The 22,040-nt window shown below is 34.6% G+C and overlaps 1 protein-coding gene across 35 annotated transcripts in view; it reads right to left on the bottom strand.

Moving 5' to 3' along the window:
* Nucleotides 1–22,040, bottom strand: part of TRDN (triadin) — a 565,674-nt gene that overhangs the window by 17,894 nt on the left and 525,740 nt on the right. The window lies entirely within an intron of this gene.

Here is a 22,040-nt window from a genome sequence, read left to right as displayed (position 1 = left end):
AGAGTCATCTGGATCCAGGGACAAGATATTCATCTAATGGAGATAGGGAGCAAGGAGGGCACTCTAGGGAAAAGGAATGACATTTACAAAAAGCAAGGGTGCAGGAAAGTACAAGACTCATTCAGGAGAACCAGTAGTTTAGGTAATTTGGATATGTTTAGCAGAAAGTAAATTGGGAGATGCTGGCAAGGTTGAGATAATGAAAAGCCTTGAATGCCAGGCTAAATAGATCAGACTTTATCCTTCCTAGAGATGAGTAAACTACAGTCTTCAGGCCATACACCATAAGTCTATCTATTTTTGTATGGCCTGCTCACCAAAATAGTTTTAACATTTCTGATTAAAGGTTTATTGTATTAAGAACATAAAATCCATTCTTCAAAAGCAAGCAGTACAAAAACAGGCAGGTTGTAGTTTGCCAACTCCTTTAGTCCAGGACAATCCGTTTAGTGATATTAGAGAATACTATGATTCAAATTGAATTTTATGAAAAATAATATGGCACCTATGTGGAAAACAGTTTAGAAAGGGAGAGAATGGAATCATAGCACCAGAGGTATAATGAACCTTAGAGAACCTTTGTTTCAACACCTTCATTTTAAGCATGAGGAAACTGGAGCACAGAGAAATTAAGTGAGTTGCTCATAGTCACCCAGAAGATCCCTATCAATGGCAGAATATGAACCCAAATTCCTCCCCCCCACCCCCCGTAGCATGCTTGCCATTAAGGTAAGGGAGATTAGTCACAAAGTGGTTATTATAGTGCAAGTAAGAATTCATAATGACTTGAATTTGAATGCTTGGCATAATAGAAAGAGTAATGATATTGGAGAGAGAAAACTGGGTTTGGAGTCACAACTCCACCACTTTTTTAGTTGTATGATGCTGGGCCAGTCACTTAATATTTTTGAGCCTCATTTTTCACATATAAAAAATAGAGGCAATACTACGTTCACTATCTACTCTATAATGTTATCAAAGCATATAATATGCATTTTACTACTAAGGTAGTGAATGGGGTCAATGTAAGAAAAAATGGCAATATTGAAGAGTTGGTAGTGAAATTGATAGTACTTAAATAACAGTGAAGGAGAGAGATTCAAGAATCATTGATGTTTTGAATTTTGGATGACTGCAAAAACAAAGTGACATTATAAATTTTGGGTGATGTACTTAATATGGAAGAAAGGATGACAGATTTTTTTTTTTAAGCAATCGGGGTTAAGTAACTTCCTCAAGGTTACACGGCCAGTTATTTCTGGGTGTGGTGCTGAGTATCTGAGCCCAGATTTGATCCCCAGGTCATCCTGACACTGGAGCCTGTACTCTTACTCACTGAGCCACCTGGCAGCCCCTAAGCAATTGGGGTTAAGTAACTTGCTCAAGGTTACACGGCCAGGTGTTTCTGGGTGGGTGCGAAGTGTCTGAGCCTGGGATTCGATCCCCAGGTCATCCCGCCACTGGAGCCGGTGCTCTTACTCACTGTGCTACCTGGCTGCCCCAAATTTATGTTTTGACCTATTAACTGTACAGGTGGTTGTGGGATATATAATTTTAAATGTCTAGTCAATCATTATGGAAATGAATTGTAGTTCAGTAAAAAATTTTCAAGGTCAGAGACCTACATTTGGGTATAATCTTCTGTAATGGCAAGCAAAGTAGTACTTTGTGCTTTGTTTCAGTTAATCAAGTGCCTTTGAGCCTCACCTTGGATTGTGTCAAGTCTTTGTTGGAAACAGTATATATTGTGTTGCCCTTAATAGGTCTAAGGTCATCACATGGAGCTTGCCAAAAGAACAGAACAGAGGGGTGGAACAGGAAGGAGCAGAGCAGATAAAAGCTTGAGCTTGAGCTGGGACCAAGCAGAGCTAAGAGAGAGAATGCTTGTGATGTGGCACTCTGTTTTTCTGTATTGCTATTGCTTTGTCAAACAGAAGCATTCTGTCTGTTGAGTTGTGTTACTTTGTCAGACAGAAGTATTCTGTCTGTTGAATTGTGTTACTTTGTCAGACAGAAGCACTCTGTTGATGGGTGCTGATTTCTCAGACAAAAAGTGAATTGAGATAATAGTGCCGGCAATGTGTGTAAATATTGTAGCCCTCTTGAGCCTTGTTTTCCTAGAAACAGAAACTGTAAAGATCTTGGGGTGGAGCAGTCCCAGTGAGCTGTGACATGGAACAGGAGCAGAGAGCTGCCTACCTGTGAATCCAGGTAACAGCTGGGTGAATCCAGGCAAGAGCTGGGAGCATGGAAGAGGAGCCATGGGGTTTGGAAGTCAGCCTTGTGTCAAGATGAAGGAGAACTTTACTTGGGTACTCAGTATGATAATATTATAACTTACTGTGACCTAGGCATGGATGGCCTTTGTACTTTCCACTGTCCATTAAGGATGATTGACTTAAGGATGACTGGAAGCCAGCCTGGAGTCAAAATTAAAGAAGACTTGATTTGGATACTCTGTATTGATTGAGGAGATTGTGAATTAGTGAATGATATGTTTTGTGGCCACCTTAGTAATAAGTTGTTGTATTATGTTCTTGTCAATGTTGTGCTTTAGTTTCTTGAATGTTTTGCTTTAGTTTATTGCTGAATAAATAGAGTTCACTATGCTATGCAATTAGATCGTTAAAGTTATTCACAGCAGCAGTCCTCAGGAGAGCTGCTCATGATTGATTTTACATCTTCATAGAGGTAATACTCAAACATATGTGAGAAGATGAGATCATGGAAAAAAATACAAAGAGAGGAAAAAAGTCAAAGACAAAAGTTTGAAAAAGAGTCAAAGACAAAACTTTGAGAATTTTCTTTAGGGGTTGTTGGAAGAAAAACAATCAATGGCAAATGGAGAAAAATAAATAGATATGGAAACATTGAGGTATCTATGGAAACAGCATGTTCCCCTCCAATGGAAATCTTCAAGCAGCAGCAGGACATGGTAGAAGGATTTCTGTTCAGCCACGGGCTAAACTATATGACTTCTGATATTCCCTTCAACCTTGCAATTCAGTGATCTTATGTATACCACAAAGCCAAAGTAAGAGAGAATTGTTATCAGTGCCAACCTGCACCATTCAAGGAGAATAAAGAATGAGAAAACAGCTGTGATTTTAATGATATGACTGTAAAGGGAAATTGCTGAAGGGTGGTGGGTTATAGAGCAACAGGACCTGTGAGCAGGTAGCACTGGGGACTCCCAGATAAGGAAATTCCTTCTGCCAAAGAAGATAGGCACTTACAGTTTTAAAGAGTTGTTTAGAACACTGAGAGGTTAAGTCCAGTGTCCAACACTCTGAATGTTTGAGAGGTGGAACTTGGACTCAGTTCTTTCTGGCTTCTAGGCTGCCTCTATATCCATTATGCCATGCTGCCTTGTCATGGTAGGTTTAGCAGCTGCAATATAGGGATTGAGATAGGAGTAGGATGTAAGGTAAGGTTTGTATGTGTGCAAACTGTTTTTGTCCAGAAGTTTGATTGTTAAAGGAGAGAAGATTGGATGACAGATAAAGAGAGTAGGTGAAAGACTTTTAAAGAATGGAGATGAAGTAAGGACAACTTTTAAGGATGTGTTGTCCATTCACATGCAACTTTTTTTGTGAAGCTATATGGTGTTTTCTTGGCAAAGATACTGGTTTATCATTTCCCTCTCCAGTGTATTAAGACAAACATAAGTTAAATTATTTGTTCTTGAAAAGAGAAGGAGGTGGTGAAGATAGAGAGAGGTAAAGAGGGGGGAAGCTTGTGTTACTGATTTAGGTAGCTAGTTAGTTAGCTAGTAGTTACTATAATTTTCTGATCATAAAATATTCCTATCTAAAATACTTTTTGCATACTTTGGCACTTTAACATAAATAGAGACAATCTGTCTTTCACAGAGGCACCATACTATTCTTCATGTAGTTTAACTCACATTATATAATTCTCTAAAAACATTCAATGGATGGTCACAGTCTAAAAGGTTATTATATCTTTGCTTTATGTTATTTTTATCTTATATTTTATTACTTGTGTATAGGTTGCATCCCCCTCTCCAGTAGAATGTATGCTTCTTATTCATTCTTCAGGAATGAACTATTTATATCTTAAACAATAGTACCAAGCACAGAGTGCATGATTAGTAAATATTTGTAGGAGTGAATTCAATGTAATTGTGCAAAGTCATGACATGTTTAAATAAATGAATTTAACTTCACTACCGTATCCTCAGAATGTTGGCAATTGACCAAAAAGAAGACATGCCATAGCAGATCACATCAGGCATCTTTGTGCAATGCCCAACCAGGCTAAAAATGTGCAAAAGATATATGCATTAATTTCTGAAGGTCTCTCCTGCCATTCTAATGGAGACATGGCTGCCTTTAGGCCACCTGCCAGCTCTACTGAATGTCACTAAAAATGAATGAGGTTATATTGCCACCTTCCAAAAGAGAAATGATAAGCAATGACAGTCATATCACCAAACTTTTTAAACAAAAATTATCCCTTGGCTTGAGCAAAAGGAGAGACTTTAGTAGTTGGACAATAGCATATCTGAACGCCTGATAGTAAAAGCAATTACATTTTGTTCTCTAGGAGCAATGAGTAGAAATTTCAGAAAGAAAGACTTTGGCTCACTTAGGAACCTAATAATTAGAGCTATCTAAAATTTTCTCAGGAGGTGGTATGTTCAAAGAATCGCAGGATTATAGTAGGAAGTAATTTCAGAAATCATCTAGTCCTGACCCTTCATTAACAAAGGAGAAAAGTAAAGTCTAAAGAAATCAAGTGAATTACCCAAGGTCACACAGTCCGTATCAAGCAAGGTCCAAAGGCAGGTCTTATTTTCTATCAAAAGGCAAAAAGTGGGATGACCACTTGCTGGGAATGTTGTAGAGAGCATGCTGTTTATAATCCAAGTTACTTGGAGATTAGAAGACCTGAGAGACAGAAATCCTTTTGATTGTAATATAAATTCTAAAAGTGGGCTAACATAACCAGAAACACACATTTAAATTCCTTTCTAACAAAGAATGGGAAGAGCGCAGACCCTCATGAAAATGAAGAAGTCTCTCTGCTTTAAACACAACATAGAAGTAATGAATTTTGTCTATGGTATTTCAGTTATCTTATTTGTTCTTTGCAATACCAGGAAATAAAACCAGCATATTTGATGTTGCCATTATTTATATGTTAACTATCCAGGTAGAGATCAACTCTAATGTGACATTTTCTATTGCTTTCCCTAAATAATAATGTATAAAAGTGATGTTTTTCCTCAAAAATATACAAGGGAACATAGTGCAGTTGCCCTACTCTCAGTTTCATAGAACCATACTGTTCAGAGACTTAAAGGTGATGTAGTTCAATTTCTTCTTGAAACATGAGTTAATTCTACCCTTACCATTGCCAATTAATGGTCATCTAGTTTCTGCTCAAATACTGTACCTCCATTGATGGTACTAATAAGTTTAGCAAGTATTCTAATTTGCTCTATTTGAAATTATAATTATATAAAATGTGGTAACTTGTTCTAGCCCATTGGAAATATGCAATATCTTTTAAACTTTTAAAAAATTTTAAACTTAAAGAGTAAAACAAATACACAAGAAAAGAAAAAAGAAACATTATAAACTTAAATACAAAAAAGAAAAGAAAAAAATGCCCTATGTGCACAGCAGAACGTGAGAGGATTCAAAACATACATCAATAAATTTCCATTTCAAGAAAGCCTATTTGATAAATACTATGCATTATGTTCAGAGTTTTTTCTTTCTTTTTTTTGATTCTTTGTAAGTATTCTTTTGTTCTCTGCCCCAGGTTACAATTAAGCACAGACAGACACACACACACATACACGCAAAGATAGATCTATACACAGGCACATTTACACACATACATATATACCTACATACATACACTTATATATACATATATACTTAGATGTTTATAATCATACTCATATAGACATATACATTCATATGCATCTATGTAAGACTGTACTATACTTATTTCTCCTCTTTTTCTCTGAGGGTGGACAACCTCTTCCTTCATAAGCCTGAGTCTTTCCATATTTTTCCAAGTCCACCGACTCATCATTTCCTACATCACAGCAATATTTCAATGCTATACTGTCTAGTTCTTTTAGATAGTCCAAAACAACATTGGTGAATGTTGTTGACACCTAGTATAGTTTCCTTATTTTTCTCTTTTAAGTAAATCTATTTTAGCCTTAACTTTGTTTGAGATCATAATTACCACTCCTATTCCTTCCTCCCTAACAAATTCTACTCCTTATCTTTATTATAAGTTTCTGCATATCTCTTATTTCCTACTCCTTCTGACTCCTTTATTTTACTTCTACTTGCTACCATGCCCTTCTATTATTTAACCACACCTACCTCCCAAGGATGCCTCCTTTGGGCTCCCATTCCCATTAATCTAAACACCTTTCTATAGCTCCCCTTATCCTATTCCCTCCTCTCTCCAAAACTCTTCCATTATCCTCTTCTTCCTCCCTATCTCCTTAGCCTTTTATTTCTTTCTGAATTTAGAAGACTTTTATACATACATACATACATACATACACACATATATTAGTTCCCTGTTAAACTCATTCCTGATGAAAGTAGGGTTTCAGAACTACCAGCCTTCCTCCCCCATCTAATTCCTTCACATAAGTTTTCTCTCTTGCACCTCACTTGTATAATTATTTTTTACCTGTTCCTAAATGGTTTTACTTCTTAAAATTTAAAATAAAAGTCTACCCTAATTTTTCTTAGAAACTACCCAATTACTAAAAACTATTTGACATACATTTTACATTCCCTCATATAAAAGTTAAATAAATTCTTCTTATTGAGTGCCTTGTAATTAGTCTTTGATATGTACTGTATATTTCTCTTGGCTCTTGTATGTTAAATCTTTGATAAGTTCAGCTTTTTTTTTAAACAAAGTCTTGAAAGTCTGACAATTCATTAAATATCCATTTTAATTTTCATTCAGCATTATGCTTAATTTGCTGGATATGATAATTTTGGTCACAACACCATGTTTTTTGCTCTTTGATATATAGTGGTCCAAGACTTCCAGTCTCTTAGTGTCACTATTGCTAGGTCTTGTGTGATTCTAACTGTGGCACTGCCATATATTTTTTTCTTGTGGTTCACAATATTTTGTCCTTGAGATAGGGGTTTTGGAATTTGACTATGGTATTCCTCTAGGTTTTCCTGGTGTGATCTCTTTCAGGTGGTTATTGGTAGATTTTTTTTTCTATTTCTACTTTCCCCTCTCATTCTAAGACTTCAGGATAATTTTCTTTAATTATTTCTTGCATTATTGTATCAAGATTAATTTTTTATCATAACATTCAGGTAGTCCAATTATTCTTATGTTTCCTCTTCTTGATCTGTTCTCTAGATGTTATTTTTCTTATGAGATATTTCACATTCTCTTCTATTTGTTTTTTTTTATATTTTATTTCTTTGTCTCTTATAACTTCACTGGCTTCCCCTTGCCTATTTCTGATTTTCAAGGAGTAGTTTTCTTACTTGAGATTCTAGATCTTACTTTCTAATTGTGTGACTTTCTTTTCATAATCTTCTTGTTTTTCTTGGATTGTTCTCATTTAGAAAAACCTTTTCCCTCCATCTCTCTCATTTGATTTTTAATGTCTTTTTAAAGTTTTATGAATTATTTTTGCACAGGTGACCTATTTGGTGTTGCTCTTTCAGGAGAAGAGGAATTCTTTGCTTCAGTATCCTCCTCAGAAGATGAATCCCAATCTTCTCTATTCCTGTAGTAACTTTCTATGGTTGGATTCTTTCTCCTTGCTCATTTAAAAAAAATTGTAGCAGCTTATTTTTTTGTAATTGCCTGTAGTCCTAGAGTATGGGGGATGGTGCCTCTGGTTTCAGAACCTCTTTTAGTTCTTCCTTCTGACCTGGAACCTACACCAAGAACTCCAGCCTCCTGTAAGTGCCCACAGTCTACACCGTTCCTGCCCCCTGCTTTTGTCCTCACATGTGTGCTGATTCATCCTTATTCAAGGCTGAGTGCGGCACAACTGGGTCCAGCATTCCTTGTTGGCAGAGGTTCCCTTAATCTTCTCTGACTCAGACACCCAGCTGTCTGTGAGGTTAAAGTTCCTGTGGCTGGGGCTGAGGCTACCCTCTAAATCACTTATCACAGGGCTCCCCCTGCTTACTGTTTAAGTGGAACTAGCCTGGAGGTGTTTACTCTTCACAGGGACCAAACCTGAAATTTTTCTTTGAGTCTTCACTGATTGTCCCAGCAGGACCACTGTTCTACCTCTTTATGTTTTCCTTGAGGTGCTATTTTACCTCATTTATGAGGAAAACCTGGAGAACTTGAAATTTTCTGACCTACTCTGCCATTTTCCCAGAATCCTCTCTTATGTAGTGCACTTTATGGTAATTAGTAATAATTAGAACCTGCCTGCATTTCTGGCTGGCTACTATTATTGGAAAGTTATTCCTGACATTGAACTAAAACCAGCGTCCTGTAACTTTCACCTATTTACTCTAGTTCTGGGAATCCCTCTTCCCAGATAATTGACAAAACTTTAACTACTTGAAGTCTACCCATGATATTTCCTTTAAGTCTTTTTATTTCCCTCCAAGCTAATCATTCCAACTTCCTTCCATTCATCTTTGGATGAAAAGTTTTCCGGTGTATTCACTGTCCTGGCTACCTTCTTCTGAATGTTTTCCCACTGGTGAACATCTCTCCTAAAATATTTGGTCTGTCAAAGACAGAGAGTAATGGCATTATTGTCTTTGTTCAGGACATAATCCTTCTATTAAAGCAAATCAAATGAGCTTTTCCAGCAAACAGAAATATGCTTCAGCATCTCCAGGGTCTATGATCTCATCTGTGTGAGCACTCTTTTTATCTACACTTATTGTGTTAGTACATGGCAGCCAATAAGTTTCTTTGGCTGAAATTTAATCATTTTCCAGCCAACCTAGTGAAAAGCATCTTCAAACTCAGCTAGAATGGTCCTTAGATATCACTCCTACTGTTCATTGTTGTATCCATACATCAAAGTTTTGGAAAATGACTCCCATAAATAATGGAGATAATCACAAAGCAGTTTCACATACAAAGTATAGACTGAAGAAAATCATCACCATCTCCTCCTTCCTTTATCCCCTCTCAAGTTTATATAATTATCTTTACCAAACTTTTTGCTGATGTGTTCCCAAAAGATCAAGTTTTAGAATGTATAACATTGTTATCCATTAACAAGAGTTTTAACTAGTAGTAATGCTGAGGATAATTTGTTAGATACATAATTTAGGTTGGTTAGACTAAATGATCTCTGTGTTCCCTTCCCATGCTGAGATTGTGTGATCCTAATTTTTTATGCTGTTTCCAGTTTATTCCAGTCATCCAAGACTATGGCACCAAACAGTTAAAAAAATAAATTTATGGAAATAGGTCATGACATTACATAAAGTGAGATTTGTAGGTAGGTAAAATGGTATAATCCCCTTTAATATTTTGTATTTGGTGATTTAGTATCAGCAAATGAGCATCATTTGGGGTTGTTAGTAAGGATCAGTTTCACTGAAGTGGTGACTAATGTTAATTGGTGAACATAACTTCTTTTGAGAGAATCATAAATAATCCCAAAGTTTCACCTCCAGAGGAATTATTATAGCAATGGGGAGGTACATGTTTTTTGCTTCTTCCACATTTGATAAAAGTATACCATCAATCTCTCTGGAAATAACAATATAAAAACCACACAATCATAGTAACAGCAATGGTACTGGCTTGTATTTATGGTTAAATTACAAAAGGTGTTTTTTTTTCTTTTGGGAGGAAATTTAATAGCTATTTTGATTCCTGTAATTCAGTTTAGTTTTTGTGAAACATTTTGACCTAGTTTAAGAAGAATGGATTCAGCACATGATTGGCACAAATAACAGCATTCAGATTCACTCTACAGAGTTAAGCAAAGCAGTCTCTCATTATTGGATCTGTAATTGCATGTTAATCATCCCATTAAAATTTCTTGTGGAGAGCTCAAACAATGATTGGCATACGTTGTTTAGATGGAAAATTGATCAATCTATCTTTAGAGTTAAAGGGAAGGTTGCTGTACCTAGCCTAATTTTTGGAACAATCATTATTTTTTTAATGAGTAACTCACATCCAAGCTGCCAAGGAGAAAGAAGAAATAATTTGTTTGTAGGGGGTCATTGATTCTTTCTAGGGATTCTATGATGGTTTGGAGCATCTGGATAAGGCTATTGATTCAGTCTATTATACTCTCCAAATTTCCAAAATCCATGACCTTGGGGAGTTAGGACTCTTACTTCCAAAACTCCCAGCCTGATGCCTTCCTGAACTCTCTTGACTGGTGTGTGAGCTCAAATTCAAGTAGTTTCTTATTTCTAAACGACCTCAGTCATGGCTCCCATTTCACCCTGGCTGTTTTCTTATACATCCCAGTCCTGCTTTTCTTCTCTTTTTCTGGGAACCATAATCAAATAAATACCACCATTACTACTGGAAAGAGTATAGTTCCCTAGGGCTCTACTCACCATTCTTATATCTTCCCAAAGCAAAAACCTTTCCCTACCTACCACTATCCTGTATTTCTCAAGGGCAGGAATAGTGGATTGAGAAAAGGGTGCAGAATCTGTAAAACCAAAATTCAAATCTAGCCTTAGACACTTACTAGTTGTTTGACCTTGGGCAAGTCAATTACCCTCTTTTTGCTTCAGTTTCCTCAAATGTAAAATGAGGCTAATAATAGCACCTACCTCCCAGGATTATTTTGAGGATCAAAGGTGATGATATTTGTAAGGCACTTAGCATAATACCTGGCACATGATAAGCAGTATAGAAATATTAGCTAGTAGTAGTAATAGTAGTAGTAGTAGTAGCAACAGCAGCAAACATTTGTAATATTAAGTAGTAGTAGCAGCAACAGTAGTAGTATCTCAAATTCTTGACACATAGTAGATGGTTATGTTGTTTCCTTTTTAAAAATCTGTTTGATGGACTTGGAAAGGATTCAGTATCCTAAATTTTACCCAATACAATGTTCCACACATTCTTTTTTCATGTTAAGATCTGGGAAAATTGCATGGCTTTTAGGGAACTGGAATGCAATTTCATGAATAACTAGGGATAGCTCAATGGTCTAAAACTAGGATATAATTTAATAAGTTTTTGCCTGTTGGTCTTTTAGATAAATCATACATTTAATCATAGTCCACAGGAGAAAAAAAACACAGTAAGAATTTGCTTCAATCAAAGCAAAATTTTGTCCACTATTTCTATTTAAACTATTGATATTTTGTAGAAAATAGTTATTAGAGAACCAAGTTGTACTATGAGCCATTAGGTTTAAGATATTTTGAATTGGGGCAGCCAGGTAGCACAGAGAGTAAGAGCACCGGCTCCAGTGTCGGGATGACCTGGGGATCGAATGTGGGCTCAGACACTTAGCACCCATCCAGAAACACCTGGCTGTATAACCTTGAGCAAGTTACTTAACCTTGATTGCTTTAAAAAAAAAGATACTTTGAATTGATTTGATTGAATTGAAATTGAAATCAATTGAAATGATTGAACATGTTTGAAATATTTGTATTTCAAGTAGAAGAAAGTGACCAACATGTCATAAGTCATAGAGTCCCACTTTTAATTTGACAAATTAATTTATTTTTAACTTTTAAAGCTCATTTTCAATGAAAATTTAAGCATGTTTCCTCAAGTTTTACCTACCCCTAATTTCAAAGAAGTTCATCCAAAAGAAAAATTTGACCTTTTCTGTATTTGGTCCTTACTTTTATGAAGGAAGAAATTACTTTTCCTAAAAAAAGTTTTATTTTTTCATAATGGTTTTATGGAATAAAATATTCTACTCAACTATTGTAAAAGGTACTATCCCAGAGATAGTGGAGAATTTAAATATTTTTATATAGACAATTTGGATCAAACAGAAGGCAAAAGTCTCCTCTTCATGGCATGAAATTGAGTTTGGTTTCTAGAAGGCTGAGCTAGAAAAGAAATTCTAACAGTTTCTTCCAAAGTAGGAATTTTTCAAGCTTGAATTCAGGAATAGGCTATGTATCTGCTAGCTGCAGTTCAATATAGCAAAGTGTGGAGAAGGTCACAGTGAAATATCTAGATCTACATCTATCTATCTACTACATAAATATGTACATAAAAACTATATAATCATGTAGGTATATGCATATGTGTATACATGTATGTATGTAAGCATATGTAACCAGGAAATGGACAAAACCACAAGAGTCTTCAGTTCTATGGAGCTTATCCTTGATGTTTTCACAGAGATGGTCTCATAGTGACAGAAAAAAAGATAGAGCATATACCAGAATTGTAGAGTAAGAAAGAGGTAGAAGCATTGTGATCTGAATCACAGGAGGCATAATCTATTTGAAAACATATTGGATTAGTCAGAATACAAACAATCATCAAATACAGTTGGAGAAAAAAAATTATTGCAGAATGATATTTAAATTACATATAGAATGATCCTGAAAAAGTATATTACTCTAATTTATATTTTCCTATTTGGAGATAGGCTAAAGGTTCAATATTTCAAAAGTATTATTTAACATTATATATAATTGTATATATATATAATAATTATTTAACACACTTAGCCTATAAATATGTAAATTGTTTTGCACTGCTCAGACCCAACTCTCACCTGTCCTCAGTTTCTCTGATCATTGTTAGAGAATTTCCCTTTGGTTCTATTTCCAATCTCTGCTCCTCTTGTTGCTTCAATTTCTGATTTAAGTACATTAGGTCCTATCACTGTGTTTCCCTCTGACTTCTGCATTATATAAAACATAACTTTGCCCCTGGTCCTTCCGCCATTTTTTTCTTTGACAACTCGGTCTTGTCTGAAGGATTTTTTCTTCTATTCCCTTCAGAATTTATGACAGTCATTTACCTATCAGATTGGCTAATATGGCAAAAAAGGAAAATGATGGATATTGGAGGGGATGTGGGAAAACTGGGACACTAATGCATTGTAAGTGGAGTTGTGAACTGATCTGACCATTCTGGAGAAAAATTTGGAACTATGTCCAAAGGACAATAAAATTGTGCATATCCTTTGGCCTAGCAATATAACTGCTAGGTTAATATCCCGATGAAATAAAAAAAAAAGAGAAAAGGAACTATTTGTATAAAATATTTATAGCTGCTCTTTTTGTGGTGGCTAAGAATAGGAAATCAAAGGGATGCCCATCAATTGGGGAATGGCTAAAAAATTGTGGTATATGATTGCAATTGAATATTATTGTTTGAATAAAAATTGACAAGCAGTATGATTTCAAAAAAACCTGGAAAGACTTATATGAACTGATGTAAAGTGAAGTGAACAGAACCAGGAGAACATTATACATACCAAAAGTAACATTATTTGATGAAGAACTGTGGATGACTTAGATATTCTAAAGCAATACAATGAGTCCAAGAGAATATGAAAGGATTAATGATAAAGCATACTACCCAACCTTGAGAGAAAGAACTGATATTGTTTGAATACGGACTGAAACATACTATTTTCACTTTTTTTCTCCCTTTGATTCTTTTTATTCAAGTCTTTGTGTACACAATGACTAATATGGAAATGTGTTATATGATTGCATGAATATAATCTATATCTGATTGCTTACCATCTCAGAGAGAGGGAAGAGGAGGAAGGGAGGGGTAGAATTTGGAACTCAAAACTTAAAAAAAACTGTTAAAATGTTTTAACATGTAATTGAGGAAAAATAAAATATATATTAAAATAAATAAGAAAGTTTTAACAAATAATTTTATGACTGTCCTATTGACAACTGCTAAAATAAACCATAGTCCTTAATCATGACTTGCTGGTCTTGGACCTGTTGTCTCACACCTTTCCCAATATCTCTCCTGAATACACACCATAGCAGAATATTGGGCAATTTCTCTTTCAGCTATTACAAATATCAAAATGATCACAAACTTTGTGATTTTTCCAGCTGACAATGTACCTTAGCAAGAGTTATTTTTTAATAGCTAGGCTTTGTCTCATTCTTTTTGACCCCGTTTTGCTTTCAGTCTCTTTTTTCTTTTTGCCTTTGGAAATGTTATGATGGGATGAAATTCCAATGTGGCAAAAGAGGTGTAGGTACTTATTGAATATTCAGGGATGTTTTCTTCTCTGTGCCCATCTCTGACAGATGGTTAATTAGTTCTAAGGCTGTCCAGCTCCCTGTTATTCCTTATCATTTCCCCTAATCCCTGTGTTTCCTTTTCCTTCAATTTCCTTAAAGAAACCACTAATTATTTGTTTACCACATCTACAGAGAGGTAATTCCAGAAATGAAATCAAGTGACTCATAAGTTATTTCCTCACAAAGAAGTTAATGATACCATCATACCATGAGAGTGACAGATGAAATCACCAGAAAGGAAACCACTGGCTGATGATTTCAATGTTTAGATGGTTTGATTATTGTCAGCATTGTATAGGGATAGGGATAGGAACTAGACTTGTGATTTCATTTGCATAGGTAACTGTTGAGTGAGGAAACTCCTTTTATCAATGCATATTGATACTTTCTTTTCTGTTTATAGGATTAGAGAGTTGCCTGGAGTGCTAATAGGTTAAGTGACTTTCTCAGGGTCACACAGTCAGTATGTAGCTGAGGCAGAACAACCGTCATGCAGAAAAATTAAATAAAGGTGACAGTCTAGGAACTAACTTTATGATATTCTCATGTATCTGGAATGGAATGACATCTTCATCATGCCTCTCTGGTTATCATCACTTTTAGGGTTAGGATCATCATCATCATCTAATAGCATTTAAAGTTTTTAAAGCATAATGTATATATTACCTCATTTGGTCTAAGAACACTATGAGGGGTGAACTGTAAATATACCCATTTTACAAATGAGAAAACTGAGGCTAAGAGACACTACACAGGGTAGTGTCTAAGCCAAAATTCAAAACAGGGTCTTCCTCACCCTATGTCTAATACTCTATCCTGAAGTAACAGCCTATGAAATAATGAAAGCAGCCTCAAAGAAATAGAGACCTGAAGATTTGACCTGATATAATGGGATGGGTAGATTCCTTGAGAGAAGGAAAGCAATACTTTGGTTAGCAGTGTCTATTTAGAAGATAAGTCTTTCTGTGGGAAACTTGAGAAAGGTATGGCAAATGAAAAGAGCGTGAAGGGACAAAAAAGAAAAAGCAGAGGGAAGAAGAACGAGAAAATGGTAGAAGAAGCAGAGCAGATAAGAAAAGATAGTGACAAGCAGAAGTTGCTAGAGTAGCTATGGAACCTAAAAGTGGCAATGTGCACAAAGACCATGAGGCAAGAGAAAAGAAAGGTTAGCAAAGAAGAGCAAAAAAAGGGAATGACTGCAATACGGACATCAAAGGGATAGACTTTACTGCAATACTTTGGCTCCTGAAGAGACAGGCATAGGGCATGCTTACTGTGTTTCTTTATTAAGGAAAAATATTTTTACAAGTGAGTAAAGCACAGAATGTAAGCACAGAATACTGTGTGTGCGTGTGTGTGTGTGTGTGTGTGTGTGTGTGTGTAGAATAAAGAGCCACCTGTGTATAATTCAGTAGACAGAAGCCATGATAGTTGAGAATTCTGTGGCTCATTCATTCATTCTATTGTACACAGTAACATGGTGATGAGTTAAACCGTGGTAGATAGAGAAAACATACAGTAGACATGGGTATGGTCATCTGATTGAAGAGGTGAGTTCTGGACCCCAGAGGAGGCCAAAGGAGAATTGGAAATTAGTGTGCTATTTTAAAAGAATGCCCCCCCCAATGTCCCTGAATCATCAATGAATGATTAAAGTGTGCACACAATATTCTTTTTAATAAAACTTTGGAGTCTAACATTTTTGAAAGTGACTTCCTATTGTCCCTAGTATAAAATGGAAATGCTTTCCCCTATAATCTAGTCCTGATATACTTTTCCAGGCCTGTTTCACATTATTCCTCTCACACTTGACTTTTAACCATAATGGACCATTTTCTGTTTCCTTATGGACACGTGATCTTCAGCTTTCAAGCATTCACATAAACCATCTTTAGGAAATTATTTCTTTCTTCTTAGCACTCAAGTTGCTCTTACTTTTAAAAAAAATCTTTCAAGGGTAATGGGGTGTAGAGCTAAAAGAAACCATAAAGATCATCTAGTACAACAATCTCATATTACAGAAGATGAAAACGATGTCCAGAAACAAAACAGATAACAAGTAGCAGAACCAAGATTCAAATATTGATTTTTCTGATTTCACATCCACAGTTCTTCCTACTATGACCTGTTTTGTATGACCATCTACTTTCTTTTATAGTTACTTTTGTGCACCCTATCCCTCTAAATAGTGAAATTTATGAGGTCAGGGACAGTCTATATTTCATGCTTGGATAGCTCCATCTCTCTCCTAGTATCTGACACAGAGGTGTTTAAAAATGCCTAGAGACTGATAGATCAATTATGGTATCAATAGCAACAGGTGAGACTTAAAAGTGGAATCAAATGGCCTTCTATGGGTAACTTCTATATAAACCCAAGCAACCATGTATATCAACAAAAAATAGAAGAGATGACTGAATCATAAAGATTTGTTTATAGAAATGGAAGCATTTATATAAATGAAAAATTTTAAAGAAATTATAGTAATCTATAGGTTATCACAATTCAGGCCAAGCTAATCACCACCAGAAATTACAGAGGGGTTATTCTTAAGGTCTTAGATCTTACATTAGATCAATGTATTCTATTCAACTGCAATTGCAGCAACTGTGAAACATATAGGTATTAAATTTAGCATGTACTAGGAATATACCTGGTGGACATTAGAAGCTTTCTATTTTTCATAAACTCTCAGATGACAATCCCCATACTACAAATACAGACCTCAAAAAGTCTTTCATAATTCAACAAATTAACTGTACTGGAATGAGAGTATAAATAGAGATAAAAACATTGCTTACTACACATTTTAATACATTTTGCCATATACAAACTTATAATATCCAAATTATCTATGAAAAAAGGATTTCAAAATATAGGGACCTAGCAGAAGAAATCAAAATCATATAGAAATTATATTGGCTAAAAATGCAGAGCACAGAAATTTTCTTCCATAAGACTGACCCTTTAAAATTAGAAAAAAAATCTTTTAAAATCCATAGATAATACCAGTACAAAATCTCCAATCTATATGGAAGAAAAACATTTCAAGATATAAAAATCTAGGAGAATGAATCAACATCATATTAGAATAAGATACCTATTATATCTGTCATCCTATCTGATACAGGAGTTGTCTCAAAGATGCTTTTAGTAGGCCTATGGAGGATGAGGCTACATTTAAATACTTTTATTCATCCATAAAAAGCAATTGTTTTACCCAACTGAGAAATAATCCATAGAACATTAAATGTAAAAGGATAACAGGATTGTGAATTGTCCCAGGACCTTTTTTTCTGTATTCTCTCAAATAAAATGAGGTCACAATAATAAATTATAATAAGGATGACAATGTTAAGTAGTAGAAAAAAGTGGCCATAATTTCTAATTCTCCTATATTTTGTCACACAATGTGCTTGGCACATTGGAGGCACTCATCAAATATTTATGATTGATTGATTATGAGCAATAAATCTGGAAAATATGAAGGAATATGAAAGGCTTATTCTCTTCCACTTCACTGAATTAGAATATCACAGGAAATTTTAAAATTCTACTCTATTTACTTTTAGTTTTGTCTCACTCTTATACCTTAGTCACATGTGATATGCTTAGGTGATCTAATTACTGTTCATGGAGAATGATATTATGACCATGTTTACACTATAGTTTTCTACTTTCTACGAATATCACTTTCTCATTTTTAGGACAATGGGAACTACAGTATAGTAGGGAATAATCTAGTATTATCCCACCATATGAGGATTTGGAATGATTGTTTAGAGATTATGGGATGATAGAAGGATTTATATTTGCTTTATTGTAGTCTAACTATCCGTCAAATATATGTATTATAGATCATCTTTTACTTTTTTTGTCCTACCTTAAGATGATGGTGGGATTGCTGGATTTTCAGAAAGACTTCAGATGTTAAAATTATTTCTCTAAATTTAAGTGTAAGAAAAACCTACCTATTACCAATTCATTCCAATTTTCAAAGACTGCAGTTAAAATGATTATATAACTAATCATACTAAAAAATATTCCTTTACATTAGTTTATTTATTTAAGTCATAGACAGACTGGATAAGGCATAAAGGAAATTTGGCTTCAAGTACTGCTTCTGACCCACACTGGCTGTGTGACTCTGGACACGTCATTTAAAATTTTTTGTCCCCCCTCTTATGATACACATAATTTGTCTGTCTAGGAGGGAGTTCCCCATGGAAGTTCTTTAGAAAGATAAAACCATAGACTCTCCCAAAAAAAGATGATGAATAAGAAGGAGGAGAATAAGGAGAAGGAAGAGGAGGTGGAAGAGAAATAGGAAAAGGAGAAGGAGGAGGAGGAAGAAGAGGAGGAGAGGAGAAAGAGGAGGAAGAAGAGGAGGAGGAGAAGAAGGAGGAGGAGTTTGGCATAATAAACTGTGCATCACTTAGTTGAGAGTTACTCAACTAAGTTACATGAGAACTTACTCATGATTTTTGGTGTGTGGGTTGTTTATTCTGCAAGAAAACAAAGTTCAAATGACATTCTATAACAGAAATAAAATTCAAAGAAAACATCTGCAACCTACACACCAACTATGTCTTGTCTTAAAAGAGTTAATGGACTGAAATTATTTTAATTTTAAAGTGTTAGTGAAAATGTGTCTTAATAACTTTCACTTATAGCTAAATCAGTTTCTTTAATGCAAGAAAACATGAACTATTAAAAGCACTATTAATCATCTGGGGTTCAAGAATATGTTTATGATTTAAAAAAAATTCTTTGGAAATAGCTACTTGTGAAACTAAATTTTCTCTGCTAAATTCCATACCTGTAATAAAAATAACTCAATATCATTTAATAAAAAATTTTTGAAAGTAAGTTTTCTAAATGTCATAAATATGCATATAAATACTGTCAATTTTCTTATAAAGAAATGAACTGAAGAGAGGACATTTTGCCTCATATATTAGAAATGATCACCAAAAAGGAAACATACAATTAATCAAATTGTTCTTAATAACTTCCTTAATAGCTGCAATACAAAATAGAAATACTTTGCTGGATTGTTGTTCAGTATTTTAAAATTCAGCTATTTATTTCTGTGCAGATGGGGAAAATATGTCAGGTGGAACAGAGATCATTACTATCATAGCAAAAAAAATATTATCTTTTGGTAAAACAGGACAGCATAGATAATATCTTCATTTCTGCAGCAATAATATAACTTTAAAGGGTTGAATTTTAAAATGGTTGTTTTTAATCAGTTTCTCAATAGTATCCTCACTTACAAATGATTTTCTTGTCAGATGTTTTACTTTAGAAAAATCTTAGAATTTAAACTTTACTATAGACTAATAGAAAATTCTTTTTCTTAAAAATATTTTTGGGATAATTACTATTCTCTAGGAAGACTGTGACAGTGTTACTTGTATACCCCATCCCACAAGTGATAATAAGGTTTTGTTCTAGTTGTTTGTTGTACTGTTCCAAATAACAAAATATAAATTATAGGTAATCCCATCTTTACACTTGACTGGGAATCTCCCATTGGAGATCTCAACTCATTTAACAAATTAAGGCAGCAGCCTTTCATTATTTGCAGGGGAACTGATAATTTAAACTTGTCACTTGCCTCCACTTTCTCTTTATTTTCTTTTTTTCTGAAAGCAATGCTTTAAGTATTCCATTTTATTTATTTATTTTTTTTAAAGCAATTGGGGTTAAGTAACTTGCTCAGGGTTACACGTCCAGTTATTTCTGGGTATGGTGCTAAGTATCTGAGCCCGGATGTGATCCCCAGGTCATCCCGACACTGGAGCCCATGCTCTTACTTGCTGAGCCACCTGGCCACCCCTAAGCAATTGGGATTAAGTAACTTGCTCAAGGTTACACGGCCAGATGTTTCTGGCTGGGTGCTAAGTGTCTGAGCTGGGATTCGATCCACATGTCATCCTGACACTGGAGCCGGTGGTCTTACTCACTGTGCTACCTGGCCACCCCTATTCCATTTTATTTTTATCTTTCCTAAAGTCATTTTATCTCACTCATATTGATTTTGCTATAAATTTCTTAAGTCCTTCCATTAATATCTTACTGATAATGAGAATCATAGAATGCACCAGTTTGTTTTTAGGATGTTTTATATGAGATAAATGTATTTGATATATAGTCTATCCTCTACTGCATTCCATAATATATGTTTTCTGTAGGCTGTGTCAAGATTTACTAGTAAGAATAGGGTCATAAGATTGTATTTTTTTCACATCAATTTCAGATCTGATCTCAAAACTATTATCATTATTACTGCTATGTTCTTTTTTGACATTACTTATTATTTTAAAATGCTTCAGGGCATTTTTAGGTTCTTTATCTTAATTATATTATTGCACATTTAATCCATTAACTTAGATTACTTTGTAGTCCTTCTATGAGACTAAAACTGCTCACAAAATCTCATCACAGATACCTTTTCTATTGCTTTAAAAAATGTATAGCAACTTGTCCTGTCATGAAAATCTTGAATATTTTCATGTATGAATATTTAGAAAGTCCATATAACTGAGTACCTCAGTAGCAAAATATTGGTTAAATATTTTAGAAGCTCAAGATTGATTACCTCTCCTCATACTGTGAGACTGAAGGTTCTCTTTTCCTGTTGTGTCTGTTTATGGAAAAATATGCTAATCAAATGTGTGAATTTTTAAAGTAACTGCTTTTGATTACAGCTTTGGCTTGGCTCTTTCCTACAATAGACATCTGAAACAATGTCTCTTCATAAAAGTAAATTTGTGTGACAATATTTCATAATTTACACTAAAGGAAATAAGTGACTGAAAAGAGTGTTTATAATGGCATCAATTTAAACAATTTCTGGCACATTGTTAATGTAAACATAGTTGTAAAGAACCTTAATTAACTGGAAAGCCTGAGGATTGGAGGTAGTTCAAACTAATTTAATTTTCAGGTTACAATTAAGAAGGCTTCTTCATTTCACTTTTTTTCCTAAAAAAAATTTCTAAAATATCTGAATCTACTTCCCTAATTTAGTGAGTAGCATCAAGATACCCTAATCTTTCTTTGATGACTGAGAATCTTGTAGTCTTTAGGCTAAACATTCTGTAAATCATACACAATACTGATTGACCATATTTACTTTAGAACAGTTAGAAGGTTAAATTGAGGATAGGGCTCTACTAACCAAAGTTTCTCCACTCTGGACTTCATTTTGAAGAGAAAGAAGCAAATTTATAAGAAAAAGTTGACAACAGAAATACATTCAACAAAGTCAGAGCTAAAGTATGTCTTAGGATCTGTATAGATTGACCTCAATCTCCTATATCTCAAATACTGGTAGGATGGTTGTTGACATGGATAACAATGAGTGCTGGAGCCCTGCAAAATCTTGAAGTATCTTCTGAGTTAGTAAAGAAAGACTAAATAGCATTCAATATAATGTTCATATTTAGCATATTTTAGTAATATTCAAATTCCTCAAAAATTAGTCATTTATGATGAATACAAATTACTGACATTTATATAGTGCTTTAAGAAGTGTGCTAAAGATCACATGCATTCTTTATGGTCCCACAAAATCCTGATAGATGCTGTAGATACTATTACCTCTGTTTTGTATATGAAGAAACAGATTTGGGGCAAATGAGTAAGTATTTAAGGCAAACAAAGTTATATCACTCAGTAGAACCTGTCTCATAATTCAAATTTCCAGGAGACCAGAGGAAATCTCAGTGCTCATAGTAATTAACAATAGCTTAGGTATAATATAGTTTAGCTGCTTCATATTATAGTTAAGGAATCTGAGATTCAAAGACTTTCCAAGGGTTACAGCCA

The sequence above is a fragment of the Petaurus breviceps genome, unplaced genomic scaffold (assembly GCF_028583685.1).
Source record: "Petaurus breviceps papuanus isolate PSGF00001 unplaced genomic scaffold, PetGlider_PUasm1.0 90977, whole genome shotgun sequence".
Classification (NCBI taxonomy): Eukaryota; Metazoa; Chordata; class Mammalia; order Diprotodontia; family Petauridae; genus Petaurus; species Petaurus breviceps.
This window is presented reverse-complemented; position numbering and strand designations above follow the sequence as displayed.